Source organism: Canis aureus, chromosome 21 (assembly GCF_053574225.1).
Source record: "Canis aureus isolate CA01 chromosome 21, VMU_Caureus_v.1.0, whole genome shotgun sequence".
NCBI classification, from domain to species: domain Eukaryota; kingdom Metazoa; phylum Chordata; class Mammalia; order Carnivora; family Canidae; genus Canis; species Canis aureus.
The window spans coordinates 25,314,187-25,340,079 of record NC_135631.1 but is presented as its reverse complement, the minus strand read 5'-3'; the positions used below and the strand labels follow the sequence as shown (position 1 = coordinate 25,340,079).

General features: G+C 35.1%; 1 long non-coding RNA gene across 2 annotated transcripts; it reads left to right on the top strand.

Moving 5' to 3' along the window:
- The first annotated feature begins 179 nt into the window (after positions 1-179).
- LOC144293439 (uncharacterized) lies at positions 180-13,445 on the top strand. 2 transcript variants are annotated; one of them, XR_013360672.1, is made up of 4 exons: positions 180-292; positions 6,549-6,659; positions 7,766-7,930; positions 13,285-13,445. It is a non-coding gene; the product is annotated as an uncharacterized LOC144293439 (long non-coding RNA). The 2 variants fall into 2 exon arrangements; XR_013360673.1 differs by lacking the exon at positions 6,549-6,659 and having other exon boundaries at positions 207-292.
- The last annotated feature ends 12,448 nt before the right edge of the window (positions 13,446-25,893 follow it).

The window sequence follows — 25,893 nt, the reverse complement described above, 5'->3', positions numbered from 1 at the left end:
GAGGCCCACAGCAGAGGTGGGGACTTTGGAAGCCAACACAGTGAGAGTAAAATATTCTTTTAAGATTTCAGAAATGAATGAATGCAAAAAAATGGGGCAGGCATGAGAGAGGGAAAGAAAAAGCCCCTTTGTGTGGTTAAATAATATCTTATGAAAGTGAAAGAAGCCTACTGGGAAAGGAAAAATGAAACTGAAGAGGGAAACCCCTATATCCTAGCTCAAGAGAACACTTCCACTTTGACAGAGCAAAGATCAATGTCCTTTCAACATGTTTTGAAAGCAGCTGGTTTGGGTAAGACCATTTTGTTTGTGTTTTGTTTTGCTTTCAATGTCTTCATGTTTTGGGGCCTGTTTACGTCACTTACGTACATTCTATATCTTTTATTATAACAGTCTCACCATGTATTCAATATGGGTTAGATGATCTTCATTAGAAAACGGGCAAAAATTTGCATCTTTTATTGTATATTCACATCATTTTTCTGCTAAGCCATCATTACAGTGCCGGAAATTTCTCTCTGGATTAATTTATCACAGGCAGATCTTAAAAAAAATATTTGATTTGCACATTCTTCTCTCTTTAATTCTTTTCGATATAAACCAGTGGATTATATATTCCATCATATTTTATTGTCTGGAGTAGCTGAACAAGAAAATATACAGTTTGTGCTCCTGCAACCTCAAGGGAAAATTGATCATTTCAGCACAATTTCCTCTGAAGTAAAACCCAGAATGTTTTTCTTTTTCTTTACAGACACACTCATTATTTTATTTTATTTTTTTTTGCAAAGCAGATATATTTAATATGGTATTTAAAACAATACAGTAGGAGAATCCCATTCTAGCTTTGGCTATGCCGAATAACTGGCTCCAGTTCTGTTTTGCAAATAACCCATAACTATCCCTCATCAGCTATAAACTGTTTTCATTCATCATTAACATGAAACCAACACTAGTTGTTTATTTCATCCTACATGAATGTTTAGAGGATGGATGTGAATGTGACTCTGTTCTTTTTAGAAAATATATTTGGTACTGACATTCTACAAATGTCATTAGCTGGCATTTATTTTCTCTGGAAAGAAAGAAAAAGAAAAAAAATGCAATTCTCCAGGGAATACCAAGAAACATGCCTTTGAATACTCTATATCATATATACATATTGTTTAGAAATCTTAAACTGTGATTTTTTCTACATTATGTCAATTATAATAGGTAGCTAGACACTGAAATTTCTAAAAAATACATGGAAGTAATGATAATCTAAGCTATAGTGGTTGAATGTGATACCTAGAACCAAACTACCTGAGTCTGAATTGACATTACCATGTAAGAGCTACGTAATGGTGGACAAATTATTTAATTGATTTCTCTGTGACTCAGTTTCTTCATTTGCAAAATAGGCATGACAATAAAACCTGTGTCATTAGATTGTCATGAGGGTTAAAGTAGTTAATACAAAAGGTGTGCTCAGAGGCACACCTTTCAGTATTAGGAATGGATGTTATGAGCCCTCACTATTAGCTGACATTTATTGTGTGTTTAAGATGTTTCTAAGAACTCCCTGTGGGTGACCTCATTTAATCCTCAGAATACAACTACAAAAATTGATTCTGTTTTCATTCTTACTTTACCGATAGTGACCAAATCCTTTCCCTCAGATTGTAGAACCTGGGTTCCACCCAACGGGCTGGGCTTTAGAGACCTTTACCTGCCACAACACGCACTCCCACCAGGGACAGGTGATCAGAATGAACAAAAGTCAGAATAACTGAACTGATTCTGTGTGAAGTCATAAACTGAATCCATGATCCCATAAAGTATTAGGTGAAATTTTATTTTTAACTACTATATAGAGCATTAAGCTACTAATCCTAAGAAATTAAAGCTTTCTAAAGGCCTAACAACGGAGTCAAAAAGCAGAGATTCTAGAGAATGTCAAGTACATTTATTAACTTGCTAAACATTTAAACTGTGGCTAATATGTTTTTAATATGTTTCAGGGTCAAAGACCTACATGATTAGGAGTCAAAGACCCTTAAAGAATCCAAAGAAAGACACAGACCTTTCCATCCAGAAAGACATACATACATGTACAATTTAAAATATAATTTTAGGTGTTTCTAAGCCCCCATTCAGTCACGCCGGGTAAGAAACCATGACTAATATATAATGAAAAGAACTATCTAGCACTCTTGCAGTGTCTTACCTAAAAACTCAATGTGTCAAGACAGAGAGCCATAAAAGTGCATCCACTTGCAAATTTATGTTAGCCCGCATCTTTCAGAAACTAACCAGAATAATAAATGTTTTAAGCTGAAAGGAAAACAAACCAAACTAGAAACTTTCCTTTAACTATAGTCTCATCATACAACTCTTAGAATTTAAAAGTCAAAATACGCTCACTTGGGGACACTATTCCTGTTTGCTTGTTTGCTTTTTCCAATAATGTTTTTAAAGAACAGTCAAGGGAAGCAACTTATTTTCTATGATTTTTGAAAAATAGGCAAGGTTCACTACTCCCATTCTGGTTTATTTTGGGAACTTAGTGTGTTAACTCCCTGAAGAAGTGAGCTCTGTTATCTTCCACATTACCCTTCTCAGGGCATGTTGCCTTCTGATGCAGGCCCTTATTTCATTTTAATGACAAGGCTCTGTAAATTTCAAAGGGTCTTACAATACCCAGCATTTCAGAAATACAGCCTGGTACATCTCTTCACTGTAATAGGCAAGGTTTTTCACATAATCTGGGCAAAGAATACCACCTTGGAAATTTTGAAAAGGAAAATAAGACTCCCTTAGGAAAAGAAAAATGCATGATTGTCATAGTTTGTGGAAAACATATTTCTCCAGTAGGAAACCCTATTCCAAAATATTGGATATTTTGTGTAAAAATAAGGATTTAGGGATTTGGAGAATCTTTTTTGTAAAAGCTTAATGTAGGTCCCATGGTTCATCACTTGCTATCTCTATTCTTACCCATTTTTTTTTTTTTTTTTTTTTTTTTAATTTATGATAGTCACAGAGAGAGAGAGAGAGGCAGAGACATAGGCAGAGGGAGAAGCAGGCTCCATGCACCGGGAGCCTGATGTGGGATTCGATCCCAGGTCTCCAGGATCACGCCCTGGGCCAAAGGCAGGCGCCAAACCGCTGCGCCACCCAGGGATCCCTCTATTCTTACCCATTAAGAAATCAATAACTGTTTGGTATTTCCGAACTACAGTATTAAAAATTTAATACATATATTCACATATTCATTTACTTAAATTTAGTGCAATATCTTTACACCCAAGGACTAGCTATGGAGATTTATTATTTTTTTCTGTCATTCATTATGAAAATTTTAAACTTACAGCAAAGGTAACAGAATCATTTATCTATTTATTTTTAAGATTTTATTTATTTATTCATGTGAGGCAGAGACATAGACAGAGGGGGAAGCAGGCTGCTCAGGGAGCCCGATGTGGGACTTGATCCCAGGACCCGGGGATCATGACCTGAGCCGAAGGTAGACACTCGACCACTGAGCCACCCAGGAGCCCCTTATGAATTTATTTTTGAGGGAGTGAGAGAGAGAGAGAGAGAGAGCATGAGGAGAGGCAGAGGGGGAGAGAAAGAGAGAAAGAATCTGAAGCAGACTCCACACTGAGCAGGGAGCCTGACATGGGTCGCAATCCCATGACCAGGAGATTGACATAGTTTTGGAATACAGGTGAGGTTTGGCAGGGTGAGGTCCAGAGCCAACGAACAAGAAAGGAGTCTTGAGATGTCTTTGGTGCAAAATGGTGGTTTTATTAAAGCCTGGGGATGGGACCCCTGAGCAGGAAGAGCTGCTGCACAGGGGTTGTGAGGGGTGACTGATTATATACCTGGGAGGTGGGGAAGGTAAGGAAAGGGGAAGTTTCAAAAGGATTTTCATATGTTAAAGGAGACTCACAGGATACTAGAGGACTTGTCATTGTCAAGTTAAGTTTGTTTTTCCCAGGAAGACTGGATGGCTCAGTGGTTGAGCATCTGCCTTCAGCTTAGGGCTTGGTCCCAGGGTGCTGGGATCGAGTCCTGCATCAGGCTCCCCAGAGGGAGCCTGCTTCCCCCTCTGCCTATGTCTCTGCCTCTCTCTGTGTGTCTCTCATGAATAAATATATTTTTTAAAAGGTTGTTTTTCCTTCTAGCAGGCATTAACATTCAAATAGTTGGGAGCTTCCTGGAGGAACGTCACACATATCCCACCCAGGAGTTAGGGGAGGGAGGTTGTAGGTGCCAACTTGTGCTTTGTCTTCAGCCAGCCTTCTGTTTCCTCAACAAGATCATAACCTGAGCTAAAACCAAGAGGTGGATGGTTAACCTACTGAGCCACCCAGGTGACCTTCATTTATTTTTCAATTAAAAATGCTTACTAAGTTCCCATTAAATACAAGGCAAAATAATTGCTTTGAATCTGCTTGAGAAGATATCACATATTCATAGGATATGATAACTATAAATAGAATCAGAAAATGTATTTTGGCTAATTCTAAGAATGATATAGAGATCCAGAGGTAGGAGACAGCCATAACTCAACTGATAACATTCACAAGGGTTACAGTGTTGTAACAGACGCACGGGAACTGTTTTAGACTGTTTTGGAAATTCTATTTCATAGTGTTGGCACTTGCATATCAAGCCATCAGCATGCACACAGGCTCACGTGCCAACCCGCATGCACATACACTTACTGTTTTATCTGTAGGTGATATAACTTGAGGCCACAAATTATTCATGTAATCTAAGTTTATTAGTATCGCAGAAAATACTGTCATTTGCTTTTAAAAAATATATATATTGTCTGATAAAATGCCAGGGTGGGAAAAATACTGAGACTTTTTTTATCATTCTGTTTCCAAGTCTATAATAGTTTTCTGATAAATTGAACTCACATAAAATGGGTTAGCTCAGTTAAAGTGCTTTAAGAAAAATTCTGTGTGTGTGTGTGTGTGGTGTTTCACAACACATGACCGTCTGTCATATCTCAATGCAAGAAATTAGTCTTCTCAGAGCTTTCTGATCCTTCTGTTTTCTCTTCCTCCAAATCACTGGAGGATTCTTTAAGTCTGAAGATATTCAGGGATCATTACTTTTACGAAAGATAAATTGGTGATTGAGGCTGAAGAGCTTCTTCTGGCCCAAAACAATATCGAAAGCTGTCATTATCCCGATTAAAAATCATGAAATGGCCACCATAGAGGACTCTATCTAGAGTTCTTGTTCATACACTTGTTCAGAGTATTTTTAAATGGAAAAATTGATAAAACTTCACTTGAGAACATTTGATAGCCGTGCAAAATTATAATTTCTCAAGATTTTGGAATGTACTCCGTAGAGCCACTCGATAAAACCAAAAAGTCCAATTAGAGGTTAACTGTATTTGTAACTGATAAAAGGCATACACTCTCATACACACATATAACCGATATTTATGACACAATCCATTCATTCATTGTGAATATTTACTGAACACATGATAGACAACAAATGTGGTAACATATTAAAAAAGAAACAGCCATCGTTATTTTCTCAAGAAACTGAGTTTGAGGTTAATTCCTGCCAGTAAGTTTCTATTTCAATGGGAAAAACAACATACTTCAAGCTTTAACCAACTACTTGAAAGTTACAGAACTTTTCATAAAATGGCCTCAGCTATTACTTACTGGCTGTGATATTGTGGACTCGGTTTCCCTACTGATAAAAGACAATTATAGTACCTTTTTCAGGGACTTGTTGTGAAGATTCAATAAATAGCACACATGCATGTTTTGTTTTGTTTTGTGTTTTGTATAGAAACCAGCATATTGTAAGTCCCCAATAAGCATAACCTATTATATTTTTTTTTCTAGTCTAACATTTGATCTGTGACATTAGACTATAAGAAATAAACTATGCTCCCTGTCAGGCTTCCCCTAAGCCTGTCCCTGGAACGCCACATGAAACAAGGTAGACAAGCCTACCTTGCCCCCTTTAAATGAAGATGGAATTAGATACATTAAGGTTGTGAATTGAAGCAAGACAAAGCATCTGCTCAGCTGTTCTGATTTGAGGGGAAGGGGCCATGATGAGATCAAGGAGGGAATATGTTTTCAAAAGTTCAGTAGCTGGATTATAAAACATACATAATGCTAGACTATCACGATTCATGGAAAGTTACAAAAAGGGGATGTCGCATGAGTGCAGGTATTTAAAGAAGTTTACAGTAGTTTTTTCTATAGTGTGAATTAGTACAAAATGTTTGTAGCCGACGCTGGGGAGGAGTGAGTAGGTGGAAGCAGGAAGTTTTGCAAAGGTAGCTTTCACCCTTTCGCCAGGTGTGAAATGATTTGCACAGTGAGGCTTCACAAAGGCAAATGTCTGTATGGGTCTCACTCTTATACACAACCATATTTGTCAAAACACAGAGAAAATCAAGAACTTAACAAGGGAGCCATCCCACCTAAAAGCATTTGAATTCAATTAAAAACTTCAAAAGGCCCTGGCCCCCTTGGAAAATAAAAATTAACTCCCTCCTATCTTCTAAGATGGCAAGATGACAATTATGAAATGAAAAGATGGAAATGAATACAAAGGATATCTTCAGGGGAAAATCAGTATGATCTGATGCCTGGATGTATAAGAGGAATTAGAATGAGGTATGTGTCAATGATAATAGCAACATTTCCAAATTTGGATTGCAGGAAAATGATGGAATTGGAGGAAGAACCATTAAAAGCGGTCTACTTTAGCAGGCTTTCTTTGGTTTCTTGTGTTCTTCCAGTTTACTAGTTATAACATATATTCCAGCCAAAATTTTTAATTGGATGGTACATTATCATACTTAGCATCCCAAAGTAGGACGCCTGCCTTTTGTTTTGTTTTGTTTTGTTTTGTTTTTTTTACTAAATAGAAGCTTCTCTAATCTAGACATGTTGCCAGAATATTTTTAAAATTTTTAAAATCTCTGCAACTAATCTCACTGTTAGGATTCTCTTTCAATCTGGAGTTGTTTATCACCGAATCAACATCATATTTTTTCTTCTATAAGGCAGTTTTACTGAGGCTTAACATTTTATGTCACTAAATGAAAGTGATACACGACTCATAACAAAATGGAAAAAACCAATCTCCGAGCTCCATTTTAAATAAATAGAGCTTACAACCCCTTAGCGAGATGAATAAGCTTTTTTGCTTTATTGGCTTTTGACAAAGTTGTAGATGCAAACATGGATTGGCTGATGCAGCAGAAATTCTGCAGTTTAGTAGTTCTAAGATTATTATATTGCACTTGCTAAAATACACACACAACATCTAATATTTTTTTATGAAATTAAATATGCCCTGCAATTTGCAACAGAATGCTAAAAGATGCATTTCTATATGCAGATGCTCTTTTAGAATAATTTTACCTGGCTAAACATCCATGAAGTAGTTTTATTCTCTCATGATTCTTTATTATGAAGATATCTCTTGAATAAATAGACACTACCCTTTTCCTACCTGAATCATTCAGTAGTACTATAACTTGATATTTGCATCTACAGTGAACAATTTGGTGAGGAGAGCTAGATCATGACAAACGGGTAGTGAAGGGATGTTTACAAGAGAAGCACTTTATGAGCATATTGTTAAGTGGAAAAGCAAAATCAAAACTGTATACACAATGTAGTGACCTTAGAGCACAGCTTCAAATTATTTAATATGAATGTCTAAAACCCATCCTCTTGAATCTGGGTAAGCTTGCGACTGTTTCAACCAGCAGACTGTGGATGACGTAATGCCACGTGACCCCTGAGACTGGGTCAGAAAAGACCACACTCCTGAGCTGCCAAGTCAGAAGTTAGACTACCTTGAGACTATCACAATGGAGAAGGTACATGAAGGCCTTTTGATGGACAGTCCCAGTTGAATCCAGCCCATGTCACAGGTGAGTCAGGAAACCATCTTGGAACTGGACCTTCCAGCCCAAGCTGTTCTAGTCACCTACCATCTGAGGCTCCCTACCTGAGGACCCAGCCACAGTAGAACACTGGGAAGCTGACCCACCTTTCTGAATTTCTAAACATAATCCTTTTGCACAATAAAATGTCTGTCTTACATGCTGCTGGTGTGCTACAAACAGCTCACATCAGCTTTTGAGCAATGGCTATTACATTTTCAGGAATTCTGAAAGCAAATTTGGCAGAGCCATTAAAAAAATATAGTTTAACAAATTATATTAAAAACAAAATTAATGAATAGTCAAAACCCATAATTTCTCAAATATTTTACTACCTCAAGGTAGATATTAGGTCTTGTATTTACTGCTTTCTGTAATTCCTACCAAATTTATCATATTTCTATTTAGTAGTAACATATTCCATTTTTATGATTATACTCTATTAAGTATTAGAAAATCATTCCTGATTTGATTCACTCGTGATGAGATTTATAATAATTTGCCACTCTAACATCAAAAGAGTAAGCCCTTTTAGGTATATATGCAGTGTTATAATATGAAGAAAGAAATTGAGAGATGGCAGAGAGGGAAAAAAAAATCGTATTTTTTTTTTTTCTTAAGAGCGTCAACCAACTAGTACTCAGCTGAATAGGTAATATCTGTTAGTATCTAGTGATTGTTTTATTGAACATGCAACAATTTTTAAGTAAAATTTCTTCATATTTTACATCAGTTAAATTCACTTAAAAATTCATACACTTCTTCTAAATGACCTTTTAGCCCTGATAAAAAATACTTTGCCGAACTAAACCCATGTGAAATCTAATTTCACTTGAGCTTCTTATGAAATTAATTTTAATGCCTAATCATACTGTCTTCATGCTGACAAAATCCATACTGAAGTTAATGAGACAGGTGTCTCCAAGGAATATCTGAAATTTTCATTCTACTCAAACAGCAGTAGTTCAAGGATCTTTGTTTTAATACTTTACCCTCCACCAACTTTTATTAAAAAAACAAACAAACAAAACAAAACAAAAATAAAAACAAAACCCACCTCAAATATGTTAAAATTAAGTCTATATGGAAGATTATGTAAAAAGTTAGTTAGATTTGCAACATTAAAAAGAATTATCTGACAAAACTCATTTACTTTCTTTTATTTTTTATAAATAATTATCTTTAATTCTAATATATCTGAGACCATATTTTTTGTTTCTCTCATCTCAAAAATGTTGAAGTCACACATCCTAATGCATGGCATGTTCTGTTTAGAAAACAACAGAATGAAAAAGAACCCATTTAAGATTTAAGATATACAATACAACTTTTTGACAACTCATTATGTAACTGACTTTCATTGCAAAGGTAGGTGATTTTGTTATCTACTTTCTCTGGAATCAGGGGATCTCATCAAGATGTTCCAAAGATTATTCAAAATTTGTGATATAAGTTATATTTTAAGTTTGTAAATATTTTATAAGCTTTAATTGGCAAAAATACACAAACATTGCAAACTTTGGTTGTAATATCTTACTTTATATCCAGCTTTAGAATTAACCTTCTCATGCTATGTTGTATTTGCATGTAAGTTTGGTGTAAATATATTGTTAGTCTAAAATGCTTTTTAAAAATGAACAACTATATGTATCAACTATGGTAAAAATATTTGGGAGATACTCTATTCTTGCAGATAATATTTAAATATATCTGTTCAGTGTTTCTCATGGTTTTTCAGTTATGCTTCTATCACACAATAGATGCTCAGATCTTTTAAAATACCTTAAGGATGCAAAGTACTGGAGTCTGATTTTACATTTATGAAATTTGTGACCTTTTATATTTTAATATTTTACTTGTAAAATCATGCTACAGAAGAAATGACTAATCACAAAATAACAATCATCATCTGAACTCATATCAAACAAACCTGAATCAGAAGTAGGATTAAAGCAAGATGTCAAAAACTATCACAAAATGTCCAAAGGATTGTATTTGGACTAAATGTGCTTTGTGCATGATTTTGCAAAATATATTTTATATTCTCTGCAAATTAAAGCATCTTAAAACAAAACACAGTAACTAAAAGATAAGACTATATCTCCAACCAAAGCTTATGGTTGAATGAGTAGTTGAAATGTTCCCAAAAAGAGAACCCCTGATTCAAAGGGCATTACTGGGCAATCCTAACCAACACTAGGTAAAAAAATAACACTAATTCTATGCAAATTCTTCCCCAGAAAACTGAAAAGGAGAGAATATCCCCACCTCATTTTCTCAGTCCCACATTGCCCTAGCACAAAGTCAGAGACCACGGGAAAGCTACATTTCAAAATAAACATAGATGCAAAAATGAAGACAAAAAACTTAATAAGTAAATTGTAAAAATATTTTAAATGATAATGGATTATGACCAACTGGAATTTATCCCAAGAATGCAAAGTCTGTTTAACATTTCTAAATGCCCATTAACAGATAATGAGGTAAAGGAAAGGTGACATATATGTATAATGAATATCACTGAGGCTTAACAAAGGAAATCCTTCCATTTGCATCACCATGGATGGACCTGGACGACATTATGCTAAGTGAAATAAGCCAGACACAGAATGACAAATACCTAATGATCTCAATTACATGTGAAATCTAAAATAGTCAAACTCATAGAGGCAGGGAATAGAATGGTAGTTGCCAGGGGTTGGAGAGAAGGGAAGTTGGGGAAGTGAAGGTTCAAGGATATAAACTTTCAGTCAAACAAGATAAGTAAGTTCTGGAGATCCAGCACACAGCATAGTGTCTGCAGCTAACAGTACTACATTGTATATGTAATAGGGCAGATCTCATGTACACATACACATCATCATCATCATCATCATCATCATATCAGAATAATGGAAGTAGAAGGAAACTGAGAGGTAATGGACATGTTTATGGCCTTGCTGATGATGGCTTCATGAGTATATACTTATCCTCAAACTCAAATGATATATATTAAATATGAACACCTTTTCCATGTCAATCATACCTCAGTAAAGTGGTTTAAAAGATAAAATTTAAAAAAGTTAATCACTGTCATTTATCATATTAAGAGAATAAAAATGAAAAAATATGATATCAATAGTTGCAAAATTAAAAAAAATTGAACAAAACTGAAGTCCAATTTCTGATAAAAATTCTTAGCAAACCAGATGTAAAAGAGAATATTCTCAACTTAATAAACAGCATCTATGTAAAACCTATAGCTAGTGGAATACTTCCTGGCAAAAAATATCACACTTTTCCCCTAGGGGCAGAAGTAAGACAAGGAAGTCTATTCTCATCACCTACCAAACTCAGTGATAAAATATGCACTTCATTATATAAGGAAATTTCTCCACTCTGTATCCTCAATACTTAGAACAATCCCTGGTAGATGGCAGTTAATAATTAATCTCCACAAAAGAATGTAAAAGCAAATATTGCTAGATTAACAAATACAAAAGATAGCAAAATGATGCAAAATACATAATTTGGAAGGTTGGAAGAAATAAAGATTAAATTTATTTTATTTTTTTTAATATTTATTTATTTATTCATGAGAGACACAGAGAGAGACAGGCAGAGACAACCAGAGGGAGAAGCGGGCTGGGACTCCAACCCAGATCCCAGGATCACCCCCTGAGCCAAAGGTAGAGGACGTTCAACCTCTGAGCCATCCAGGCATCCCAATTAAGTTTATTTTAAATAATTATAATTCAATATAGAGATGTTTTGACAGTCTCCATGTGTTTGTTTCACATAATACACGTGTAATGATGAATATAAGAAAAATTAATTACCTTCTTAAAATATGTGATAAACAAAACTAGATAAATGTGTGTTTAAATCCTTTATTAACATACTATTTATTAAGCAAGCAATGATGCCTGATAGCAATAGTAAGAAAACTATAAAAAAAAAAAGTAGCTCATATAAAAATGGTTGTCAAAATGTAGTCATGTCATCTTTGTTATACTGAAAAGTACTAGCTGTTAAAGATTCCAACAGCTTTCAAATGACTTTTACTTAATGCCACATTTATTTCGGTATTTAGACTCATGTGTAATCAAGTACGTAATGTACTCTGGGATTTTCATTTATTTATTATTTTTACTGAAATATTGAAGCGAGTCAAAGTTCTATGATTAATATTTCAGATAAAGAGTAAATCGCCATAATCTTTTGCCAACAAAGCTGAATGTCTCTTAAATATGGTTACAGCAGCACGCATGCACGGCTTACTGATAGGTTTAATTGGCTAAATGAGCCCAGTGCAATACTGCAGAATTGTGAGTTCCCACTCTTTGAGGCAGATACAAATCTCAGCCTGTGAATCCAGATGGGCAAGAAATGTAAGTGTATTTTTCTATAAGTTATATTAATGCTTACAAGCTCACATAAATTTCAGGGGTTCTGACCACTTCTCCCAAAGCTGCATTTAATCTGGCGGGAGAATTCTTAATACAAAAGCAAGGGGAGGCAGGTATGCACGCTCTGTTTTTCGAGTCTTCTAACCAGTCACAAAGCTTTTTCTAGAATACAGTCATTCAGGTTGCATCTGGGACACCCTTTCTGTCTATGACAAGTCCACTGCTTCATAGAACTAGAATTGAGGAAAAAAAAAAAAAAGAACTAGAATTGAGGGGACTTTAAACAGAACATCTACAAGCCTTATAGCACACATGCACACTGGAGCCCAGGTCCCTGGGTTTGAATCCCAAACCTACTGGACACTAACTCTGTAATCTTGGGCACCATCATTAACATGTGTGTGTCTCAGCTTCCTTTTGCAAAAAATGGGTATAATAATATGGATTGAAATGCTATTATATTACATGTATAGAACAGTTCTTAACACTCGGTAGTCTATGTGCTTTGCTGTGAAGTATTATCAACAGTCATATTTACTGCATGAATTTACAACAAAAATGAGGGTAGAGAAGAGTCAGGAATACAGGATGCCCCAATCACTCTTACGTGGCTTGTATGAGGAGACAGATAGACTTCCTCATAATGAACCCCAGATAGTCATAAGCTTCACTGGAAAACCATCACTCCCACTTCCACCCTTTGGGACCTGCCATTGCAAAACATACAGCATAGAATGCAGGCTTCCTGGGAGCAGGAGATGACTGGATACACAAGTCAAGCACCTCCTCCTAATTGACAAATGAAAATGAGCCATTCCTTCCCTGTAGGAGAATAGGAGCCTTGCACTGACACGGAGTCACATGACTGAGGAATAAAAGCACTGCTCCCTCTGACAACTATTTTCCATTGTCAAAATATAACACATTTTTTTTTTCACTTTCCACCCTTTGCAGGTGCTTTCCCTGTGCCTAAAAATGAGTTGTGAAGAAACTGTGCTGGATAAATAAATGCCCCCAAATGAAAAATCTTTATAGTTACTGGTGATTTTTTATTTAAAATCCAAACAACGCTGTCATTATTTTTGTTTTCTTTTGCCCAGAAATATTAGATTAATATTATGCAAAGATAAAAAATAAAATATGATTTAAAAAAAAGAATTGTTCTCTTTGTTTTCTCTACCATTGCACTGAGGGACTGACTTAAGACATGCGGTATCATGTCTTAAAGAGTAAATTGCACCCCAACCCCAGGGATGTGCTGCAAGGTAGGAGAAGAGAAAGGGAAATCATCCAGATCTAAGGGCTCCCCGTTTTCCTCAGACTCTCCCCATGCTTCAGGATAGAGATCTTTACACTGTTCTGAGAGGGGCACAGAGACTTCCCTCATTCTCCCTGTTGTTCTCTTTACAACACAGTCCAACTGACATAAAGCTCAAAAGGCAAGATTTGACCTCTGGCAAAATGGAATCCAGGTATGTTAGCTGGCAGAGAGGGACAGGGGTGGTAGGAGGTTACAGGAAAATAAAGATTCACATTAAAATAATGTCCATTGCAGCCAAGTCATTACATGATTGCGATGAAATTAAATCTTCTGGTGCGAGATTAACACGCAACGAAAGTATGACTGCTACGAAATGGAAGCTGAAACGTCTGAAATGAAATTCTTGAAAAATCTTCAACTTAAAAATATCTGAAAATAATTGTTCGCTAAAAACATCTAAATTTAAACTGGCTGAGGAAGTTGCTCATTGATGCTCTTCAACTTAATAACTTACCAATTAAGAAATCTGTGTAGTCAGGGAATTTGGGTTTCAAGTCAATTCCTCTTTCAAGAATTCAGATCAGGTGATTTAAAACTACCCCGCCTTTCAGGACAGGCTACTATAAAACAAGCTAAAACAAGCGGTAAGAGCTCTTAAACATTTGCAACTATGTTTCTGCATGAATCAACCTTTTTTTTTATATAAAGATTTTATTTATTTATTCATGAGAGACACAGAGAGAGAGAAAGAGAGGCAGAGACACAGGCAGAGGGAGAAGCAGGCTCCACGCAGGGAGCCTGATGTGGGACTCAATTCCAGGACCCTGGGATCACGCACTGGGCTGAAGACAGATGCTCAACCGCTGAGCCACACAGGCATCTTTTTTTTTTTCTTTTTTTAATTAAAAGTCCTTTAGATAAAGTGAAATGGAAATTGAAGAGGGTTCTGTAGACCCTCTTAGCAACCAAGGAATCAATTCATCTTAAAATATAACACACAATTATTAGTCTTAAAATGGGATAAAATTCTAGAAAGAGTAAAAACGTGATTTCACTTGGACAACTGGGGGTCATATAACAACAGTACCAATAAAAATAACATGTTTAAACTTGGTTTCCTTTGTACCATGTACTAATCAAAGTGCTGCATGTATTAATTCTGTAATTCTCTCAATAAGGTACTATTTCAACTCAATTTTAGAGAAGAGTAAGTAAAGGCTCGAATAGCTAAATAACTTCTCCTAAGTCACATACTTAGTAAGTGGCAGCGCTAGGATTTGGTGACAGACAGTCTGATCCAGAATCTATGCTGCCAAAGATTCTAATAAATACTGTGTCTTGTGCCAATTGAAAGGTTCTTTCGTTGAGTGAGAATTATGGTACTTTCTGAATATATTGCCTACCAAAAATTAAAAACAGACAAACTATCAATAGTTTCTTTAAGGCAAACAATACATGGTTTATGGTCTTTGTCTATACCCTTAAAAAAAATATGTTTTGCAGACTTTAACACTCAGGAAACCATGTCTACTAAACTCAAACCCTGGAGGTATTATTCCATTATGTGGTTGAATTTCTTTTATTTACGTATTTTTCACACTTCAGTTTGTGAATCGATATTTTGGGGGGAAATAAGTTTGAAAGCGAACAAAGTAAACTCTAAGAAATTGGCCACTTCTGAGAGTCTCTGTTTCAAACTCTCACAAAACAAGTATGTACTCTAGAAAGACAGGCTTTCAAAAATCACAATTAGGGATAGCAACTAGATATTCCAAAAGGAAATTAACTTTTTTTTCAAGTCTACATTCACTCATCTTCAGTATCTATCTCACCCTCCTAGTGTGAGTGTATTTCCTATTGCTGCTCCAATAAACTGCCACTGATTTAGTGGCTTAACACCACCTTTGTACAGTTCTAGGAGGTCAAAAGTCTAAAATCAAAGTGTCAGCAGAACTGCATTCCCTCCAGAGGATCCAGGAAAAAACACATTTGCTTGCCTTTTCCAGTATAGAGAAATTATCTCAATTCCTTGGATGGTCACCACTTCCACTGCCTTCAAAGCCAGCAGCATAGCATTTCCCCAACCATTTCTGCTTTCATCATCACATCACCTTTACCTCTTTCTGATCCTCCAGGATCCATCCCTCTCCTAAAGACATCTATCATTACTTTGGTTCCTACCTGGATAATCTGCGATTCTCTCCCCATCTCAATAATTGAAGTTTGATCACATCTACCAAGCCCCTTACCACATAAGGTAACATATTCACAGGTTCCAAGACTTGGGAGGTGAATATCTTTTGAGGTGAAGTATTATTCAGTGAGTAAGAAAAAACATTTTCTAGTGAGCATCGTATGGGAGATATTTGCAGTGAATCTTGGAAACCTTTTAGTTGTTGACATTTCTGGACAGATATTTCTAATTATGTTTTAGATCACAGAATATTCAACCCTGAAATGGGATGAGAGATGAAGTATTCAATTTTATAGACAAACACTGAAGCCTTCAGAAATTGTGTCCTTTCAAATATTGAATTGCTATCTCGTGTCTCGGATCCAATTCTTGGTCTTCTGACTCTTGGTTATTCCCTGGTCTTGCCTATTATTCTAAAGGAAAATGTTTATTACAGATATCTTGACCCCTATATTTTCTTTTTCCTAATAATAATGATAATAATAGTAATAATAAAAACTTAATTCACAGATGGACAAGTAATAGGCATATTTTGGAGAAATGCAGAATTACTGTTAGAACGAATGTTTTTGCAGGTGTCTGCAAAACGATATGATAAGAATCTGATCATATCACTGATTTTTGGCAAAGTAACTAATATACAGGCAATCTTGAAATGGAAAATAATAAGAGCAACTTACTCGCTTTCATCTCTCTATCATTCTGGCTATATCCGCTCCTGGGAAATTATTAGGTCCTTCCCTGGGTCTTTGAAGTTTGTAATTGCTATGGAAACTGCAAAGAGTTTTCTTATAATTGAAAACAAAACCTACAATATGCAGTTCATAAATAAGAATTTAATAATTATTGCAATGATTAAATATGTCTTTGCAGAAATTTTTAAAGTAAGTTTCAAAGAAATGTCTAAATGATTATGCAATAATTGTCAAGGATTTGGCAAGTAATTAGTATAAAATTTTTATAAGCAACCACAGCATAACAGCAGTAATGCATTTTGAATCTTAGGTTCTCTGCTGAAAGATGCGAAAATCAATTATATCCTTTCACTGAAAACAGGAGGGGTTTTTACATTCTTCCACATTCATATTATTATACAGACTCAGGATTTATGTATGCCATGTAATTTCACTTTCCAGACAACATATTTACTGTGGAATATGTAATTATACATCATTAGAACAAAACATTTAATTCTTCATTAATATACGTCTTCGCTTGGAACCAGGAGCTTTGAATTTAACATGGATTGTGATGAGGACTGACCTAGAAAACTAATAACTTGTCTATCTTTTAAGGCACTAGTTTTGATGGAACTGATATATATTACAGTAAGGAATAGCAATAATGAAGACTACTATTATTATTATAACAAGATTATATGATCAGGAATACTAATATTTAAAACACATATGTTCTCTGAAGTTCTTTAGGTCCAATGTTTTGACTACAATACTGTTAGTTTGATAATGGGTTTTCTTTTCAACCTACAGACGTAGAACCTGAGGTTTGAAAAGCATGATTCTCTGAGCTCAAGTCACAGCTTTTCAAGAAGTAGGAGGCAATCTAAAACAGTTGTTAATGGAATCTTGTCTCACATTTAGATCTTTCATCCATTTTGAGTTTATCTTTGTGTCTGGTGCAAGAGAGTGGTCTAGTTTCATTCTTCTGCATGTGGATGTCCAATTTTCCCAGCACCATTTATTGAAGAGACTGTGTTTTTTCCAGTGGATAGTCTTTTCCTACTTTGTCGGATATTAGTTGACCATAAAGTTGAGGGGCCACTTCTGGATTCTCTACTCTGTTCCATTGATCTTGGGGAATATAAAAATTAGTGAAAGGGAATAGAGGGAAAAGAGTGAAAATATCAGAAAGGGAGACAAAACATGAGAGACATCTAACTCTGGGAAATGAACAAGGGGTAGTGGTAGGGGAGGTGGGCAGGGGGTTGGGGTGACTGGGTGATGGGCACTAAGGGGGGCACTTGATGGGATGAGCACTGGGTATGATGCTATATGTTGGCAAATTGAACTCCAATAAAAAAATAAATTAACAAAATAATAAAACAGTTGTTAAGAAAAGAACATTGTCGGGATGGCTGGGGTGGCTCGGTTGATTAAGTGTTTGCCTTCAGGTCAGGTCATGATGCCAGGGTCCTGGGATGGAGCCCCACATTGACTCCTTGCTCAGCAGGGAATCTGCTTCTCCCTCTGCCTGCTGCTCCCCCTGCTTGTGCACGCTCTCTCTCTCTCTTTTTCTCTCTCTCTCTTGCTCCCACTCTGTCAAATAAATAAATAAATAAATAAAATCTTAAAAAAAAAAATCTTTGTCAGCGATTAAAAATGGAACTGAAAGACTTTTTCAGTCTTAGGCAAATCCTCTGCTCTCAGTTTTCTTATCCATAAACCAGAACTAAAAATACTCCCTATCTCACCTGCCGATCATCAATAGGAGCTATCATGATCATAAATGTAAAATACTTTGAGATGTCAGTGAAACTGTTCTTTTCCCTGAAATGAACACATGCACAGCTTTGAGAGTTTGAAAATACGTATTTTTGTTATAAAGTCTATACGAATTACATGATAATTATATGTCTTATTTTTTGGATTGTTAATAAATCATGAATGAGGTAATTTCTAAAGTATTACTGCTATATTAAATTCCACATCTTCCTACGGGCATCTGTTTTTTCTTCACTTGCTGATCAACAAGACATTTCTAAAACACGGATTCCTGATTAATGATCTTGTTAATAAACTAATCTAAATGCATGCTTCTGGGCATCTCCTAAAGAAAAGAAGGTTTTGAGTAAGCTAGCAGAAGAAAAAAAAGTTTATGAATAATGCATGTATTTGTTCACTTCTATCTCCCTACCTTTTGCTTGTAATGATATGTTTTGATAGCTGTAAATAGCAGGGATTTGTGGATGAAAGACACTGCCTACCTGAAGGTATTTTCCATTCTACAGATTTGACATACCATTAAATCACCCCAATAGCAAAATCAGTAAATGCTGCTTAACCCTAAGCTGTGAAATGGTAATAATTACACAGTGGTTTTTACTAGAGATGATAAACATTTTGCAAAATTGGGGTTGTATTAATAATTTGAGTTGGTAACATGTTCCAATGCGATATGTGGGATTTATGGGAAGTAGATGTTAGAGAGACATTACCTCTTAATGAAAAGCATAGCATTTGCCAAAATATACACACTTGATGTTGTAAACCTTACAAGAATTCAGACAATTTTTATTTTGTTGTTCATCTAACAGCTTTCAGATTTGACTAATTCCTTCCCCTTGGAACTAAGAGTAATAGCTATCATCATAATAAGATCCAGGCAATGCGCTAGGCATTTTGTAAGTATTAGTGCTGTGACTATATAAAAACCATACTATTTCCAGAAACACACTACAGAATAATAATGATGATGATCAATAACTTGCTTCCTACCTTCTATTAATATAAATTTCTGAAGCCCTGTTCAAAAACCAGTCCATACCATGAATTCATTTTAATCTAAAAACAATGTTTTACTCCCATAAATTAGCCATTGTGTCTTTTAGGGTCCAAAATAGTTAGGTCATTTTTTTTTCCAAAACCAAAAAACATGTTAGTGCAAGGCTATGACTAGATTCACCCTTCTTTTATTTTTTTCTTACCCTTCTTTTAATTTATCATCGACTTCCTTCATACCCTCTATCTTAGTTATCTACTGCTGTGTAACAAATGATCACAAAAGTTGCTATCTCACTATGGATCAGGATGCCAGGCACAGCTTAGCTGAGTTCTCTGGTTTAAGATTTCTCATATGCCTTCAGTCACCTGAAGTCGTGCCTAGGGAACAGTCTGCTTCCAAGCTTATACGTGGTTGTGGGCAGAAGACAGTTCCTTACAGACTGTAGAACCAACAACCTCAGCTTCTTGCTGGTTAGCCAGAGACCACTCTCGTTTCCTTGCCACCTGAACTTATCTATATACTAGCTCAGAACATAGCAGTTGGCTTCAACAAAGGTGACACATGAGATGCTAGCAAAACCATCTTATAAACTTCTACAACCATCATGGAAGTGACATCCTATCACCTTTGTTGTATTCTCTTGGTTAGTAGCAAGTTACAGGTCCTGACCACCTGTAAGGCAGAGGGAATACATAAGGGGCTTGAGTGAGGTTGAGATAACAGGGGGTTGCCTTTAGAGTTTGTATACCATATCGTCCTTATGGAAGTCTTCAGAGAAGTCTTCACCTTAGTCCCTGGCATCATCCTGGGTTTTCATTGCCCCCACAAGTCAGCTATCCAAAGACCTACCCTGCAATTCATTTACCCACTTCTGAGATCCTATCCTAGGCTTTGCTATTACTCAAAACTGAACAACCCGCCACAACACTCCACTACCCCTCAGATGTAGGTCCTCTATTCTCATCAATCAAGTTTCAGCTCTTGGGTAATAATTTTATTAATATTTTATTAATATTTTTATTACCCAATATTTTATTACCCTTGGGTAAGATTATTTTTATGCCCATCCCACAGTAATAGTATAGGACGCATGTCAAATGCTTTCACATGAAGACTGTCAACCTTGTCAATATTTCACTTACCACTGGAGCACCTGGCTGGGTCAGTTGGTAGAGCATGCGAATCTTAATCTTAGGGTCATGAGATTGAGTTCCAAGTTGTGGGTAGAGATTACATTAAAAATAATAATAAAACCTAAGAAAAACATTTCACTTACCATAGTTAAAAATTTTAATTTATTTGAGTCCTTAAAAAATAATATCTCTTGTTCTTTAGGGTATAATTTCCATGGTTATATTGTATCCCCTTTCCCCCACTTCTAGGATAGGGCTTGCCATACACTGAGATGCAATCAATGCTCTTGAAAAATTTATGAAAGAGTGAATTATAGTTAGAACTAAAATTCAGCATTGATCTTCTACTCCATCTTCTTCATTCTTATTCACCTTCAAGTCCTTGAAATAAATCTTAAACTCAGTATGTAGATTTTAGTATCACCAATTCTGCTTTTTTTTCTATTTTTTCCACATTCACTGTTTCTCATGAGCTAATATTATTTTCCAAGGTCTAAGCGAAAGATGCTACTCAGAAGACATATTTTAGACTTTTGAAAGGTTGTTTTGTCATTATGTAACCTACTTAAAAATAGTGTGGTTCTTGTGTTAATTTATACTTAAATGATTTTATGAGAAAAATAATTCTTTTTATTTATAAGAAGACAATATAGAAAAAAAATATTTAATAATCTTTTGCAAAAATCGGAGTTTATTATGTTCAAATTTATACTTAATAGAGATGGATTCATACATAACTGTTGACATAGAAACAAATAGGAATAACCTAACTTAAAGCTATCCTGGTTACCTGGTAACCATATGTTGATTGGAATTCAAAGGTCATAGTACTAACAGGGGTAGAAACCAGAATTTATCAGTTAGTAACAATTTCTCTCAATTATTTTGAATACAAATTAGAAGAAATTTAATATTAAACTAGTCTGGTAAAGCCATCATTTCTAAATATAGGCAAAAAAATGATAAAAAAATAAAGAATTAAGAAAAAAAATCAAGCTATTGAGGGACAAAGAATCTAAGCTACTCACTGACAAGTGCCAGAAACAAATAGTATAAAAGAGATCACAATATCTCAAAAATATTGAGATTCTTATAGTTTAGGGTCTAAGGAATGATTTTAAGAGTTCAACCCCCTCTGGAAACTTTCTGCCACCAGATACTTATTTTATTCCAGGAGAAGACCTAATTTAATTTTAACAGATCCTCAGGTAAATTTTTGACCAAAATAATCCCTGACCAAAACACAAAATTGTTGAGAACTCTAAATGCTCAAAACACTCCCCATCACTCTATTCATAAGGCCTATAATACAGACAGGCCTAAGAAACATCTAAGGGGAAAGGATTACAATCTTAATCACAAAGATCGTAGACTTTACCCTCACAATCTTACTTTGTCCAGTAATTGAAAAAAAAATTATTCCCCTGCTTTAAGAGGAAATAAAAGATTAAAACAGCCACATTAGAACTTGTCTGGAATACTTATACTTTAGACAATATTGCTCTGAGACCTGAATAAAAGTTTGGTTTGGGACCCTGCATCTCAATATTCTATTCTTTGGATTGCCTTTCTCAAAGTTCTCAAGTCCCTCTCCACTGCCTGAGATGGCTTGCGGTGGCTCTGCCACTTAAGTTGGATAATCAAGGTCCAGGCCAACAGTACATGGGCCCCAGTAACAGTGTCACTCTTAGAGAACACTTCCCAAGCCTCTGAACCTCCCAGTTCCACATGTAGAGTTGACCAGATGCTCTAACAAGCTCCAGGACTCACATTTATTAGATCATCCTGAAACCCCAAAACATAGTTCCAACAGGGTGGCCTGGCAAGTAAATAAGTTCCTCTGACATACATGGTATTGTGTGTGTGTATGTGTATGTGAGACAACACAAAATTGGGCTTCCAGAATGGTGTTGTCATACGAATTTTGGTTGACTGTCACTTATATGTACATAAGATGAGTTCAAGGCTCTGTGCTAACAAGTATCCACTGCACCATAGGCTTGAACTGGAAGGGCCATGTGTCAGCCTTTGCTGATTGGTCAACTCTCGCCTATCAGTGTTACTAGTGCAGTACCCACTTTGGTCTACAGCACTCAACGGTAGAGGAGTGGTAGTAGGACAGGCCACAAGCCAGAGGACAGTCATCACATTCCTGAATGTTCCAAGACACATGTCAGTCAGGCTGTCCTCCAGTAGTTGCCATGCTTACCTCTTCTGAAGATTTCAGTGGGTTCCAAGTGATGTCTTCTCTTACCTCCAACTGATACAAAAGCACATACTCTGCTGGGTCAATTTTAGGCCAAGGCAGATGAGGGATGGATATCCTTAATATAAATGTAACCCTACTTCTCACTCTGCCCACAGTTCCTCAACCCTCCCCGCAACTGACGTTATTATTTGGAAGAGTGGTGTATGATTAATACTGGAAAAAGTTCACATTCTAAGGTGCCTTAGATTAGTTCACATTCTAATGTGCCTTGCACATTCTAAGGTACAGTGGTTAGAGCCTAAAGTGTTCCATAGAAGTCAAAGGTGGAGCATGTGTTGTTTTGTATTTATGTTGTAAATTCCAAGTGGTAAATATAACATGACCAGAAAACACACTACTGCTTTCATTTTCTGCATGGTCTGAGTAAGACTTGTACTTGAGTCATTACCAAAATAGCAAAGGAATAATCTCTGATAGAATAATTGGATACTTGTATTCATAGGGGGCAATAGGGATGAAACAACATCATCCCATAAATAATAATGCAATCAGCATTACAAACAGTATTAAGGAACAAAAGGAGCAAAATCAGTGTTAATACAATAAAGACATGGTTCTAAAGAGACACGATATAGTAATAAGTGAATTGCTACCTTTTTGTCATATTCTAAGAGATAGGAAATGTGCCAATATTTGGCAATAAAGAACTTGAAGAGATGAACACTGGATCCCAAGAGAGAAAGACAAGACTTAAACACTACACAAAATTTTGATGTGTCCTGATTGAAAAATGCATACATATGTAAATAATACTTATCTACCAATTATTCTAGATTTTCACAAATGGGACTATGGGACATCATATGGGACTATGGGACACACCATATGGGAGTATGAATTTTTTAAAATAACAGCTTTATTGAGATAAAATTCATATCACATGAAATTCACCCTTTTAAAATATATAATTCAGAGGTTTTTTAATACACTCACAAACTTGGGGAAACAAAATCACTGTACAACTGAAGACGATTTTAATAACCTCAAAAAGAAACCCACTCCCATCAGCAGTCACTCCCACTCTCACTGCCAGACCCTGGCAACCACCAATATATTTTGTTGTTGTTGTTGTTGCTATGGCTCTTCTTACTCTGGACATTTAATATAAATGGAATTAAACCATATGTGACCTTTGTGACTGACTCCTTTTACTCATCACAATGCTTTTAAAGTTCATCCATGTTGCAGGATTTATCAGTATTTCATATCTTTTTATTATCACCAAAAAATTTCTTGTATGACTATACCATGCTTTGTATATTCATTCATCAGTTGATGGGCATTTGGGTTATTTCCATTTTTTTGGAAATTCTGAATAATGTGTACATGTTTTCACATGGAAATAAGTGTTCAAATCCTCAAGGGTATAGAAAGGATTGCAAGATCTGGATAAATATATGTTTAACATTTTGATAAATAGCCAAACTTATTTCCGAACTGGCTGCGCTATTTTACAAACATATCAGCAATGCATGAGCGTTCCAGTTTCTCAAAATCCTCATTACAATTTGTTTTTGCCTTTTTTGGTATTAAGCACTCCCTAATGGGTGTGAAATAGGAGCTTACCGTGATTTTGATTTACATTATCCAACTCATAAATAATGTGGAGCATCCTTTGGCATTCTTTTTGGAATTGTTATATCTTCTTCGGAAAAATGTTTAGCCAAATCCTTACCTATTTTTCAAATTAAGTAATTCTTATTCTTTATTTTTGAGTTGTAGCTCTTTATATATAGATTCAATACTAAACCCTTGTTATTAATATATGTAAATATTATTTTATATATATGTGTGTGTATATATATATTTACTATACAAACAAATGTGTGCATATATATATATATATTCTCTTTACTTATGATAGGCCTGCTCAGATTTTATTTCTTATTGTGTTATTTTTGTAATTTATGTGTTTTTAGGATTTTTGTCCATTTCACATAGGTTATTTATTAGCATACAATTATTCACAGTATACTCTTATAATCCTTTTTTCCCTCTAAATTCAATGGTAATGTCATCTCAGTTATTCACGATTTTATCAATCTGAGTTCTATTTATTTTTCTTTTGATCAGTCTAGTTGCCTGATGAATTATATTTTATCATTATAAGTATTTGTCTTTAAGAACAATTTTTCTGTTAAAGTGCATATTGTTTGACATTAGTTAGCCACTACAGCTTTCTTTTGACTTATTTCTATATAATTTTATATCCTTTTACATTCTCACTCCAACTAGTGGTATTTGAATGAAAAAATATGTCTCTCATAGACACTACATAACTGGAATTTTAAAAACCCATTATGCCAATTGCTGCCTTTGAATTGAGTACTTATACATTTATACTTAATGTAATTAATAAGGTAAAATTTATGTGGGTCATTTTGCTATTCTTTTCTATAAACCGTATGTTTTTCTTTTCCCTCTGTCCTTCCATGGATCATTTATTTTATGTAAATAGATATTCTCTAGTTTATGATTCTAACTCCACTATTATTTCTTTCACTACTTAGGTTTTAGTTATTTTCTTAGTGAATGCCCTGCAGGTTAAAATCAACATGTTAATTTATGACAATATAGTTCAGATTATTGCTAAATTAATTTTAATTGTAAATAAAAATTTGCTACTATACAGCACCCACCCTCTCCTTGGTGCTATTATTGTCTTATAAATTACATCTTTATATGTTATAGGGACATAAACACAGTTGTCATATAAATTATTGTCATGTAAATTACATCTTTATATGCTATAAGCTCATAAGCAGTTTTATAATCACTGCTATAGTAGTCTTTAAAATCAGATAGAAGAGTTAAAAAACAAAAAGTGAATTTATATGATTTAAAAAATATCTGTGTATGTACTTTTTCTTCCTGTTCTTTATTTGTTCTGTGGTTTCCAGTTATTGCCTAGTGTCCTTTCATTTTAGTGTGAATGGTTCCCATTAATTTTTATATGGTAGATCTGATAGAAAATTCTCTCAAGCTTTGTTTATATATAAGTGTTTTAATTTCTCCTTCAGTTTTGAGGTATAGTTTTGCTGAACATAAAATATTTAGTGACAATCGTTCTTTTAGCACTTTTAATACGTCATTTTATTTTCTTTAGGCCTGCATGGTTTCTAATGAGATATCATTTGTTAACCTACTAAAGATGCCTTGTTCATGATGAATCTCTTTTAGTGGCTTTCAAAAATCTGTCCTTGGCTTTTAATAGTTTATGATGTGTCTAGGTGTGAAATTCTTT